The sequence below is a fragment of the Hetaerina americana genome, unplaced genomic scaffold (assembly GCF_022747635.1).
Source record: "Hetaerina americana unplaced genomic scaffold, ioHetAmer1.1.p SCAF_4, whole genome shotgun sequence".
NCBI classification, from domain to species: Eukaryota; Metazoa; Arthropoda; class Insecta; order Odonata; family Calopterygidae; genus Hetaerina; species Hetaerina americana.
Genome location: NW_027286985.1, coordinates 100,266,971 through 100,279,692, shown reverse-complemented (window position 1 = coordinate 100,279,692; position 12,722 = coordinate 100,266,971). Strand labels below are relative to the sequence as shown.

The following is a 12,722-nucleotide window of genomic DNA, read 5'->3' as shown; positions in this document are numbered from 1 at the left end:
ATGACATCTGTGAGCATTTTCCCAATGTTTCTCGAACAATTGTTCATGAAATTGTTAAACACCATCTGCATTATGCAAAAATTTGTGCAAGATGGGTCCCTCGCGTATCTCAATGAGCTGGCGGCGAAGGACTATGCAGCAGGAATACAGAAACTTGTCACACGTTATGACAAATGCCTTAATTTGCTTGGAGATTATGTTGAGAAGTAGTTTAAAGTATCCTCTTTCAAATAAAATTTTTTATGTTTGTTAATATTTACTTTTGTGTCTTTATTTCACGAACGGGTACTACTTTCCGGATGACCCTCGTAGATCTTTAATTTAGACAATACTGCTAGCCGCGTGCGCCAGTGTTTTTCCATGTGGCCTAATATATTCTTGTTCCTAAGGCAGCAGAGTGGCGCAGTGGAAGCGTGCTGGGCCCATAACCCAGAGGTCCGTGGATCGAAACCGCGCTCTGCTAAATCTTTTTCTTTTTTTTCAAGGGGTTAGGAGGTAAAACACCCTCCATCTCGCCCAAAAATGAAGACTGTATAAAGCCCCAAAATCTGATTAAATATCTACAAGTACAAATAAAGCGTTTTGTATGTATGTATAACTAGTGCCCTCCATATACGATCATATTTGTATATATATTTTTTGTAGGTTCCCCTTACCTGTCCCCATCCATTTGAAAAGCCCTAACCCCCTCATCCCTAACCCTTTCCTCCTGGTGCTGCACCCCCTGCCACACACCTTTTTGGTGGCTTGCAGGGTATTGATGTAGATGTAGATCCCCCGCCGCACGCCCTTTAGGCGTCGTGTGGGGTATTTCGTAGATGCAGATGAGATTTATGAACGTATATTATCTAAGCCGAGAAGCTTATTCCAATGCTTGAGAAAGGATGGAGTTTTGCAGAAAGAATGCAAAAGTTTAAGATTATTGACTACATGCCGGGGTATTTATTTATTATTTACATATATATATACCCTGCAAGCCACCGCTTGGGTTTGTAGCAAGGGGTGAATACACACCTGAATAATTTTACCTTAACATGACCCTACCACGGTCAAACAATGCTATTATGATCCCTTATGGTTCGTGGAAAAAATGAAATCTTAAATCTATCTTCTCTACGTTTAAGCTCTCTAATTTTATTTACATGATCACGCCTACCGTAGTGCGATGGGGGTAACAATACGTTTTCAACATCACTGCTAAAGAGACGGCCTTCCAATTTATGAAAGAGCTTCAATCTTTAATTTAACTTTCGCTCCGTAAATTATTATCGGCCTATATCCGCTAATATTTTTGATGCGCTGCTAAGTTTGTCATAACAACAGTTTACTAATCTAGTTCCTCCTCGGTGCCCACGATCTGATTCGGCAATCAATTCAAATTCGTGAGGATCCCATAATATACCAGCAGCATATTCTAAATGAGGCCTCACCAGCGACAGATATAGTTGCTCTTTGACCTTTTCATCGCAATAACTCTTGTAAAAAATCATAATTTTTTGTTAGCTTGTCCACATATTCCCCGCATGTGTTTCACCCAGCAGAGATCGTGAGGGAGGGTAACACCTAGGTATTTAATTGAGTCTACACATTCCATTTCGGCGTTCCCGATTCAGTAGGCGTTCGGGTGGGGGGGGGAGAAATTCCTCTTTTTCCAAAAAAATCATCATTACGCATTATTTTAAGTCTAATTCTAGTTGCCAAGTTTCAGCGCAGCGTTATATAGCATGAAGATCATCTGATAAAGGTTCTTTATCCTCATGTTTACGGATATCACGGTAAACCACTACATCGCCGGCAAATAAACGTATCCAGCAAGTGAAGACTTAGGAAATGTCGTTAGCATAAAATAGAATTAAAATAAGTCAACCTACACCTCCCTGGAGAACACCTGAAGTAACTTCTTTTGCATTTGAGCTAACTTCATTTATTATAACTCTTTGTACCCGTCCACTCAAAAAGTCTTTAATTCTACCCAGGGTATTTTTACCTATGTCATCTGACTCTAGTTTTGTGAGAAGTTTACTGTGAGGAACTTTGGCGAAGGATTTCTTAAAATCTAGAAAAGTCACGTCCACGGGAAAATTGGTCTCTCCTGAAATAAGAATATCGTGAACAAAAAATGTGCCAGTCGTGTTTCTCAGGATTTACTCTTTCAGATACTGCGCTGATTTTTCATTTATCACTTATGATTATCGAGGTGTCTCACGATCGAACTAGCAAATATATGTTCCATAACCTTGCAGGAAATGGATGTGAGAGAAATTGGTCTGTCATCGCTCGGCCCCTCCTTGTCCCCGTTTTTAAATATTAGTGTTACGTTTGCCGTTTTCCAATCCCTGGGGACCTTTTGATCTACCAGCGACTTGTTAAATATGTTTTCTAGATGCGGTGCATTTTCTGACGCTATATCCTTAAATATACGAGCGGTTTTTTCACCGGGTCCGCAGGATTTATTTGGCTTAATATTTTTTCAGCAAACGTTTTAGTTTTTTATGATATTTCAATTTTGGGCATCCTTTGGCGGGAATGACTTGGTAAGCTATCGGAGACATTGGTGAAGACGCTTGGAAAGAAGTAATTAAATTATTAAACCTTTTCCAGACTGCTGGTACTTTTTTGCTCTTGTGATTTTTGAATGAATCAACTTTGCATGATTATAATGATGGCAGAAATATTATTTTTACTAAATTGAGAATATCTCGTCTACCTCTCGCCACCCATTCACGAATGGGCCAAGTCAAGTTCGCGGATACGGTTTCTGGGTGTGGAATAACGCATGTATTGTGTGAATACATGGGAGAGTTAGAAACAACAGAATGCAGTAGGAAAGAGGAGCAATCGGCGTGTAGGGTAAGGTGAAAGACAATAAAGCAAATTAAGGGAGGAGTACAACTGGTGCCGTGTGTGTTTTGTTAGTTCTCTCGTTGAACGTATTCATCTAATTCATACGTACGTAATAATTCCATAACGGATCGTTAGACACGTTTGCGGACCGGATCCAACTCATTGAATGGTGCTGCCCACCGCCCCCGATCCTCGTTATTTTTTGATTTAATTTTCGGGATTTGGCTTTCAAACCGTCTGCATCTGCGGGGAGAGACGCAGTGCGAATATTTTCAACTTTTGGTCAATAGAGTAGGGTGACCAATGCCATAGCACGAATTGAACTCTTCCATTTTTATTCGCCCAGTGCTATTTGGCTTTAAATGAGCACGACTATGGGGACGTGCATGCAACCGCCGACATTTTATTCCTGTTGCAAGCTTATTAATATCTTTTCGCCACTACGACAAACGTTTTCACCTTTCGTGCGGAAATATAAGGGATTATCGTAACGATGGCTGCGCGGAAAGTGACATTTTGCAATAAATAGCCCGAGTGCGGGATTGGATTCGGGACGTTTCATATCAATTCATTCAATTTATTGTATATTCCTCTCAGTTTTCGATGACAATTCGAACAGAACGCATCTCTATAAATTATGCATGGGCGTAACATTCGCAAATGAAATGCGTGGTCGCAATAAATTCATGGGTCATTGGAATATTATATAATTGTCCACACAGCAGTGTATGTTTCGGTAGTTTCTTCTCTTATTTTCGTGTTAAGGAGGGGAAGAGGCGGTGCACTTCCACGAAAAATCATAGATGTGTAAAGGGTGTATAAAAATTCAACCGTAAGCATACAAGAAGATTCCAAAAGGAAAAATTACTACAGGAGTTGGGAAGGAATTGTGAGTGTAGTCTTTGGGGAAAAAACGGTTGTGAAAGCGTTTGTCTTTCGTATACCGGTGGCCTCCCTTCCCCTCTCCCTCCTCCGTTGCCTTGTGCAGACAAAGTGGTGTATGAAAAGAGAGAAAATTGATTCCTCCACTTCGCAGTTTGACGGTTCTTGCACGGCTCTGCCTACGCTGCCCTTCGGAAGTTAATTTATATGGGCGACTCGTGGTGTTTTCGTTTAATCAAGAGGGTTTCACGTTCAACCTTAACACTAGTGTTCAATTCCAAGGCTGGCATATCAAACATCATGTGAGGAAACTTCTTACTCCGCCTAATGGTGCCGGCCAGCGCTAGCCGCGAGGTTGCACCAGCCGTGCGACAGGAATTAACGCTGCATTGAGTCAGTGATTTTGGAACATTCACAAGCCCAGCCATGAATATTTTTTAAATAAAAAAATAAACAATTCAATGGAAATACATCCGCGAAAACTTTTTACGTTCAGAAATCTAAATGTCTAGACTTGCTCGGAATGATTATGCTTTGGGTAGCAATGGCGAGTTTCATGCTTTAGTGCGTTGACTTAGTAGCAGTCGATGAAAGCGTCCGAAGGTATAAACTGATGCACAGGAATATTTTAATTCCAAATTTAGTGTTTATTATACACCACATAAGTTTCAACCATGAGCGCCGGCAGAACTTAAGTGGCAGTGACGAAAGTCACTTTCTCAATTCAGATACGAATGAATGTGTGGATATGTCAGAGAAAACAAGCTTTTGGGCTGAAATTATGAAAGTGGTCTCTGTAAAAATTCACTAAGTATTAGTTTACATTACAATATTCTAAGATAAAGGTATTATTAAATTAGTTTGACCATATGTTTATGCGAGTGTAATTTTGATATTTTTATTCAGAATTGATATGAGTTGATTCCTAAAATGAAGGTACTAAACGTTTTCCTTAGGAATTAAGGAAGCACACATCAGTGATTTGAGTGCTATCACATGGGAATTGTTATATAAAGTTTGTTTTAAATATACATATCTATGTATCCCATTACAAGTTAAAGTAAATCCCCTGAGTAGGATAATTAGTAATTAGATTCTTGATTCAGCCAATGATTTAATTAAACAGTGCACATTTTACCGCAACTGTTTATCTTTCCCATTTTTAATTAGCAAGTGACCTCATGCATGGCCTAATACAAGTATAAAAATATAAGGTAAAAATGTTGACGAAAAAGTCAAGAAATTTACTTTGTATATTTCTATCTATTTTCTGATTCATATGTTCTTCATGAAAGTAAATTTGTTAATTTCATCTATTTATGTTTAATTATTTTTTCCTGATGAATACCATCAAAAATTAGTCACTTGAGCAAAACCCGAATATGAAGAACATATCACATTTTTAGTTGGTAGAATCATTTGTAAAATTGAGAGAAATTTAGCGTTTCGGAAAATGTGGGAGACTTGAATGAAAAATAATAGTTTCAAATCCAAAAATCTCATCATCTCTTCTTCGCAAAGCCAATTTCAATTTCATTTCATACCATTCCAGTTAGAGTTAATAAAAATCTCAAGTCTAAACAGAGAAACGTAATTTACAAGTAAAGGTTTTGCAACAAGACTTTCAATTTGGTAGTAATCCGATTTTTTTAATTATCGTATTTACCGCCCAAAATGATGCTACCAGGATGATAGTAGTGATTGTGGGTTCGGAAAGTCATGATTTAATTTGCTGCGGAAGGACATGATCACTCTCCATTGGTAATTGGCGAAGAGTATCATCTAATTAATGGCAATTATTTGTTTTATTTTCCCAGAATTCTTAAAATTTCGAAAATATTAATTAGAATTAAAGTTGGTTTTGATACACTTGGCCACTGCTTAAGGAGAACATGTTACTGACCAGGAGAGCGTTAGAAAAAGACTAAAACCACGGAAAATGTCTGGGCAGAGCACAAAAAAGGACGCTAAAGACTAGACGGCTCTTCACTTAGTCATGGGAGTAATTTTTAAGCCTTCACGTTGTGATCGATGACTACTAATGGTATTTCTCTATGTGTCCAAATTCCCAACGCTCTACATCCCATATATTTCCTAAATGTTGCGTCGGAGAATTTCTGCGGTAGTCTGAAGGGCTCATTTCTTTAATTTTGATACGAAAACCGATGCATCAAAAGCTAACCTTTTAAAAACTCTTCTTATTTTTACAGAGAAAAAAATCCTAAAAATAAAGGGACGTAAAATCACTTCAATATTCTCAACGCGATTGTGTATTATTGTCATCATAGCTTGGGCCTCCTGTACGAAAATTGGAGGCATGATGTGTGTGTTTATGAATGAATTAAGTGATATACAATGTCGCTGGAAAGATATTTAAAAATCAGGTTTCATTTTTAATACAGTAAGTGAATATTATCAGAGGGAACAGAATCATTGTATCAACCGTTGTTTGATTAGAGTACAGTACTCATGGTATTCTACGCAGATAGCTCATGAAATTGATATTGAAATCATCAGCCTCATTTACAGAATACATTCATCATCAGTATTTTACTGACTGAGGGTAGGTTTTTGATTTACCCTGTCACCTCACACTACTGGATTACACACCCCATAATACATACATATTTCATATAAAATATGGTATAATGTCCTATTCTTAGTTCCTACTCTTTCCTTACACCGCTCTGATACCTGATCTAACTCGCTAGGGAGTACCCTGCAGTCTACCAGAGCCCTTATTCCTCTTTACATCGCTGCGTCGTCTGCAAATAATCTCAGGTAGCTGCTAACGTGTGGGCTTAGTCGTCGTATCAAGAAATAAGTTGCATCATAACCCTTCCCTTTGGCATTCCTGGATTTAAATCTGCCTCTGACTCTAAAAATTCTGGGCAGGACGCACCTTGTATGGAATCATCTCCTTCCACAATCATTTGAGGTATTTTCCTGGGCACTGCCTGAACGCAAGTGGCAACATGTGCTTTGGGAGCACGGTGGGTAAACGAGATGGGATGGCAGCCTCTCCAACCTTTGTCCATCCCTGCTCTGCCTCTCTCTTATTATTTTCCGCGCTGCTTCAACCCATTCTGAGCAGCCTTCACCTCTCTCCCCACTGCCCCTTCTCTTCCCGTCTCCTCACCTTCTCTTTCCCTCGTCATTCCTTTCCTGGGGAACGAGGGGGGGGGGAGAGAGAGCTGAGAATAGCAAAAACGCCAGCGAGGAAGGGAGAGAGAGGTTGGAATTCTGTCGTGAGTGGAAGGAATTAGTGGCTGTAACCGGAACTGGTCGACGACGACACTACCAGGAGAAGCAGCGAATGAAGAAAAAACAATTTCCTGCGCACAATGTCGTTCTGGGGTCTTTCATTGTTTGCCTCGACTGCGTCGCCCTGTATGGGAAGGGGGCCGCGGCGCGGGAGGACGTATGTGTGAGGGGGGAGGGGGGACGAGTGTGGACTTCATTGTGAAATTCTGAAGTGGGCCCGAGGTAGAGCTCTCTCTTGGTGGGAGGTGGTGGAGAGGCGTGAGGTCATATTATTTTCGCTCTATCGCGTGGTTAAACAATTGCATCCTTGCTGCGATGCCCGTGTGTAGACGTCTATGTCTATGTGGAAAAAACAAGTGTGAACGGTATGTGAAATATTCATAGATCCATTGAAGATCTCGTCCGGGTTACCACTTTTGTTTGTTTATTCATGGATAAGGCACTCGCCTACCGAACCTAAGGTCGGGAGTTCGCGTCCTGCTTCGGGTATGAGTTTTCTGTTAATTCTAGCAGTTCGTCTCTTAGGACACCATGGGGCCATTTTCCAAAGGTATAAGTCAGCTTACAAGTCTTTTCAATATACATATGTAGTTTCTTATGTTGGTAATGCATGATTTAGAGCTTGTTACTTGCCTACCTTGCATAGTAGGACAATTAGTAGTTTTGTATTGCATTTAAGGCTGCATTTAGTGGACATGGAAATCATATTGAAGCTTGGAGAGATGGGTTGAGATATCAGTATTCCAAGGGCAGATAAGATGCCTCCGAAGGGCAAAAATTAAATTCATCAGTTCTTTTATTGGATGCAAATATTATCATAATTGACCACTGTTGCCATGTCTAACTTATGTTTTCCTATTTCATCACATAATGTACTCGTTACGAATTTTCAAATCGACTATTCGAATTTTTCCATTAAATGGGGCCTTTATAGTTTTTATTAAATAAGACGCATTGTGCTCCTTTGAATAAATATCGCCCGGAGTGGCGTACTTCCAATTCATATCTCGACAACTGTGGGGAATATGACGCCGAACGTCCGGTACAAATTGCTAATCAAATGTTACCAATGATTGAATGATATTTACCGTAATGGCAGTGGACCTGAAATTCTCTTGCATTACGTCCCGGTTCTGAAAAAATCTCCCTTTTGGCGAGGAAAACTGAAAAATTTCGTATTTGCATTTCGGGGCTATTTCAAAGTGGCGTAGTTATTCCGCGATAATAGATTCTTCTCACAGTGAGTTCAATTCAACTTTTGTGAATTTTCGATACTGGGAGAGTAAAGGGTTGAAAGATGTGCCTTGCGAATGGCAGGGCCATTGGTCACGCTCGTTAAACATTTGTTTTGTTTGGGAAAGGATGTGGGAAGGGAAGATAAAACTAAATCACTTGCAGCTTCCATTTGGGCAGAGTTAAACGCAGCGGAATGGAAGTGGACCTGGACTTCCTAGTGAAATTCCCGTGAATGGGCATCCCAGAAAATGGTTCGATTTACGATGTGTACCATATGTTTGAAACATTTGCCTCGTTACTCGTGGACACTGCTTCCATGACTACTCGAATTTGGCACAAGGTGTATCCAAGAATAAGGTGATCTCAAAATTATTCGGCATGTTCGTAAATATAGGTTCGAAATTCCTTGCTTAATTCAAATGATTTAAAAATTAATATATGTTCCATAATAGAAATGGATTTAAAACAATTCAGTTCACATTTCGAAATAGCTTTATTATAAATATTGTATTATGTGTATAATTATAAAACTACTCTACGCACTCGCTTACTACCACACAAAAAATGTTTTTATCGCAAAGTTTTTCCTCAAAATAACTTCCAATTGATTCAACATGAAAATGAATTGCAAGTCTAATATGAATTCAGATGAATTCAATTCTTTTAACTGTCGACTTGATTATTTTCTTTCCGATTGGTGTGCATAAACAAGGTGGGGGGCAACCATAAGCTAATCCTAATTATTTGCAAAAATACGTCTTTCTCGTGGTTTAAATTTTCTTTGAACTTCCTTGTCTATTTCCTACAGGACTGGCAACCATGGGCTTGAACTTCTCGTCTTACAGAGATTACCAATTTTACACTTGCTACTCTAAGGGCACATTTCGGCAGTTGAAAGAAAAAGTTTTTGCATGATAAGCCTTCTGCTATAATTCACGGTCTGCCATAATCAGCTTCAAGTTTGTTTTTTGTGAGTAGATCTCATCCCGTTCAGTTTGTCAAAGTCGCAAAGCATCAAGGTAGGGGTTTAGGATCCTTAACCCGTCCGACCTGAGGTATTCTCAGAAGATCTGTTGCCAGTAAAATGGCAAGGGCCAATCATGTTTGTCCAAATTCACCGTGAATTGAACCCAGGCCTTCCTATCGATAGCCGAACGCTCCACCCACTATGCTACTGGGCACCTGCGTCATTCAAAAGATGAAAAATATTTCGAGTTTCTTATTTTTGATATTATGTTGTGTTGAATGGAAGTATTTCCTATTAATTACATGATTTTTTTGACATGAATATCAAAAATTTGAAAATACCTTTTTTTATGAAGTTTTCTCCGGTCTTCCACCGGGTCAGGGGTTCCATGTTGGCCGACGTTTCGATGACCGACTCGTGCATCGTCCTCGGGGTAGATCATCATCCCTGAGGACGATGCACGAGTCGGGCATCGAAACGTCGGCCAACGTGCAACCCCTGACCCAGTGGAAGACCCGATAAAACTTCATCAAGCAAATACGCCGGGAATGCACCAAATCTTACTTCACCTTATTTTTTGTCACCAATCAAACTTTACTTTCCTCTATAAACGTCAAACATTCCTACTTAAAGTGGATTAAAAGGTTAGGAGTAGGTTTTGGATTATATCTGAAAATTTTTACGCATTGTGATGGACTTCTGAAGAGCTTAATCTCTGCCTCACTCCGTTTGACCAAACGTATTTCCAATTTTATATTGCTCTTTATATTTTCTCTCTTCATGGCACACAAAACTTTTCTCTCTCTCTTTTCTTCTATTGCTCAAAATTTTACCTTTCGTCGTTTTCTCCATCTCATTAACTCACAAAGACTCTCATTCACTTCTCCTTCCTTTTTCAAATTTCTCCTTACAACTTCTCCTCTCTTTATGTTAAAAAACTTTGTTGCTTTCCTTTCTCGCTATGTGAATAATTTACCAGATTTTCTCCGAATCTCCAAAGCCTCTGATCTACACTTGCCCTTTTTTCTTTCCTCTAATATCAGGTCTTGGAATTATGCGATGAACTGCTCAATTTTGAATTGCTTACTTTAGAGTCCCTTAATTTCCTTTTCTCGTCATTGTAAATTTTTCTTTTGTGCATGAAATTCTTCTCATGAATTAGTCCCTGTTTTCAAATTTAGAAGCCATACTTCAAATACACCAGGTACCCTTGCCCTTGGGTGCTCTCCAACCTTAACCGTTCTTATATCCTTTCTGTTCTTTTAATTTCCTTTAAATTATATTTTCTCTATAGCCCTTCTAATGATCCTATGGCGAGCAGTAAAAACATGCGGGAGACAATTTCAGGATCATATGAATCGCGTGCCGCTTTCAAAGCACTACTTAACATGGCTGCAGCTTGGATTGTGGCTATTCCTTAATTAGTTGCTTATTTATCCTTATACATTCATGACGTCTATAATACCTATACTTTTTCTTCCTCTTCGAGGCTTACACGTGTTTTAATTGTCCTCATTTCTGCCCTTTTGATTTTTTTCCGTAGCTATTGTAACTATTTTGTCCATTTTTCCCCACAAAAATTCAATTTGAATCAATGACCAGCCATTGAAAGGACGTGGGTCTTTCATTGGTAAAGGGAATAAGGGGGGGAGGAGTCGTTCGGGAAGGGAAGGCACGACCTATATAAGCGAGCGCATTGCGTCACGGGCGTCATTTCAGCAGTGGGTTTTATCAGTGACGGTAATTGTAATTAATGTGCGATCTTTTCCGGTCGGCAGTTCATTCGAACGGAAATGAAGCCCTTCACTCAAGTATACCGATGCAGCCGCGCACCGATTCGCGTCCGCAAACGGCAATTCTCGGGCAACGTGGGGGACTCGTTTCCGTCATTGACTCTACTGTGACGGGCTCCTATCATTACTATTTTCGCCGACCGAGTTTTTCGGTTGCACTTTTAGATTAATCCGAGATTGGTGGACCCGGGGATTTCGTCCTTGGCGCACATGCTGGCCGTCCGTTTTTGTTATTTATTAACGATTGATAAATGCTCGGAGTTGTCGCCTCATCCAGACCGCTTCCTCCTTCATCGTTCATCCCTGGCGGGGTAAATGGCATTCTTCGGACACACATGCAGGATTGTATTGCAGCGCCTCCCTTTCAGTTTCCAGATTTCGTTTCACCTTGGCTTTCATCAATGCTGCGTGGTTCGCGTTCAGTGTTGGGGATTGGGATATTGTGGGTGGGGGAGGAGTAGAATGGGGACCGGAGATCCGCCACCAACACATTTCCCTTTCTTGTGGTCAGGCGTCATTTTACGTGTTTAGGGAAGGTTCTGAGGGTGTGGAGAAAGATTTTGCGTGTTCGTGGGGCGCCCTCTCCCTGCCCTTTTGATGCGTGTGCTACAATGGATCTCTTCTTTATGCACCCCTTCGATTGTGTTCCATTCAAATCCACATTATTCACTTTTCTGGTCTTGCAAAGAAGTAATGACGAAAATTTTAGAGCTTCAGAAAACATGCATTCCTGTATCATCAAATCCTAACCATATGCATTATTATTATTTGAAATGTCTAGTCCCTGATTGTTAATGATAAAAGCTAGATTTTCATCCGCATTAAGTGCTCTATTGAATTCAATTCCTGGCGAAATTGAGCGGGTTTTCCTTTTTCTAGCACACAGGTCCACCAACCTTGCTCTGTTTCATTTCTCTTTAAGAATTTACTGCCTTCTTAAAATAAATAATAGCCTTGCTGTTAGGGACGTTTCAGCAAGTACATATACCAAATTTTTAGTTATGTTGTCGTTTGTCAAATACAAGACAGACCACTGGGCAGAATGACTTATCATGATTAAATGCTACAATTTCAGAGTGTTAAAGTTATTCGCTTTGACCGGGATTCGAACCCGACGCGACGCACCACAGCCCACGAGTTTAAAGCCAAATTTAAACACTTGAGCTGTTTACCCCAAACAAATTCCAAGAGATTGCGGGAGATGCCGCAAATTTAACTTTTTCCGCTAAAAAATTACTGTTACGGCATCTCCCGCAGTTTCTTGGATTTTATCATGATGGACTGTTTGTCGGCAGAGTCTAAATAGCATTGAAGTATTCAACGTAGTTTGTTGATAAATTTTACTCAACGTTTACCTGAGAAACAATTGAGTAAGTATATTATTGCATATGTTTGGTACATTCCAACATTTATTGTTTAAAAAAAGCGTTTGAAGCGATGACATAGGAATATTTGACTCTCGTGGTGAATTAGCGTGAGTCTATGATTTTTATTCCTCGCCTCCTCGTTTCTCCTTTAAAACTAATAATAATGTCTTTACTTTATAAAGTGTATAACGCAATGATTTTTCGTCGTTCCATTTCCAAAAGTGGCGCGCAGCCCTACAGCCTCTCTACATATTTTAAAAATGTTATGTCAGTGAAATAGGCGGATTTAGCTGTGAAAAGAGCGCTGGCTATTAAAAGTACAACCCCGATGTTCAAATTCGGACGATGCTTCCAAACGCCTACTTCTAA

The 12,722-nt window shown here is 39.8% G+C and overlaps 1 protein-coding gene and 1 non-coding gene across 2 annotated transcripts in view; both read left to right on the top strand.

The window, feature by feature from the left end:
• LOC139691882 (metabotropic glutamate receptor 2-like) overlaps positions 1-12,722 on the top strand; it is a 637,823-nt gene that overhangs the window by 95,708 nt on the left and 529,393 nt on the right. The window lies entirely within an intron of this gene.
• Positions 392-463, top strand: TRNAM-CAU (transfer RNA methionine (anticodon CAU)). The gene has a single exon. It is a non-coding gene; the product is annotated as a tRNA-Met (tRNA).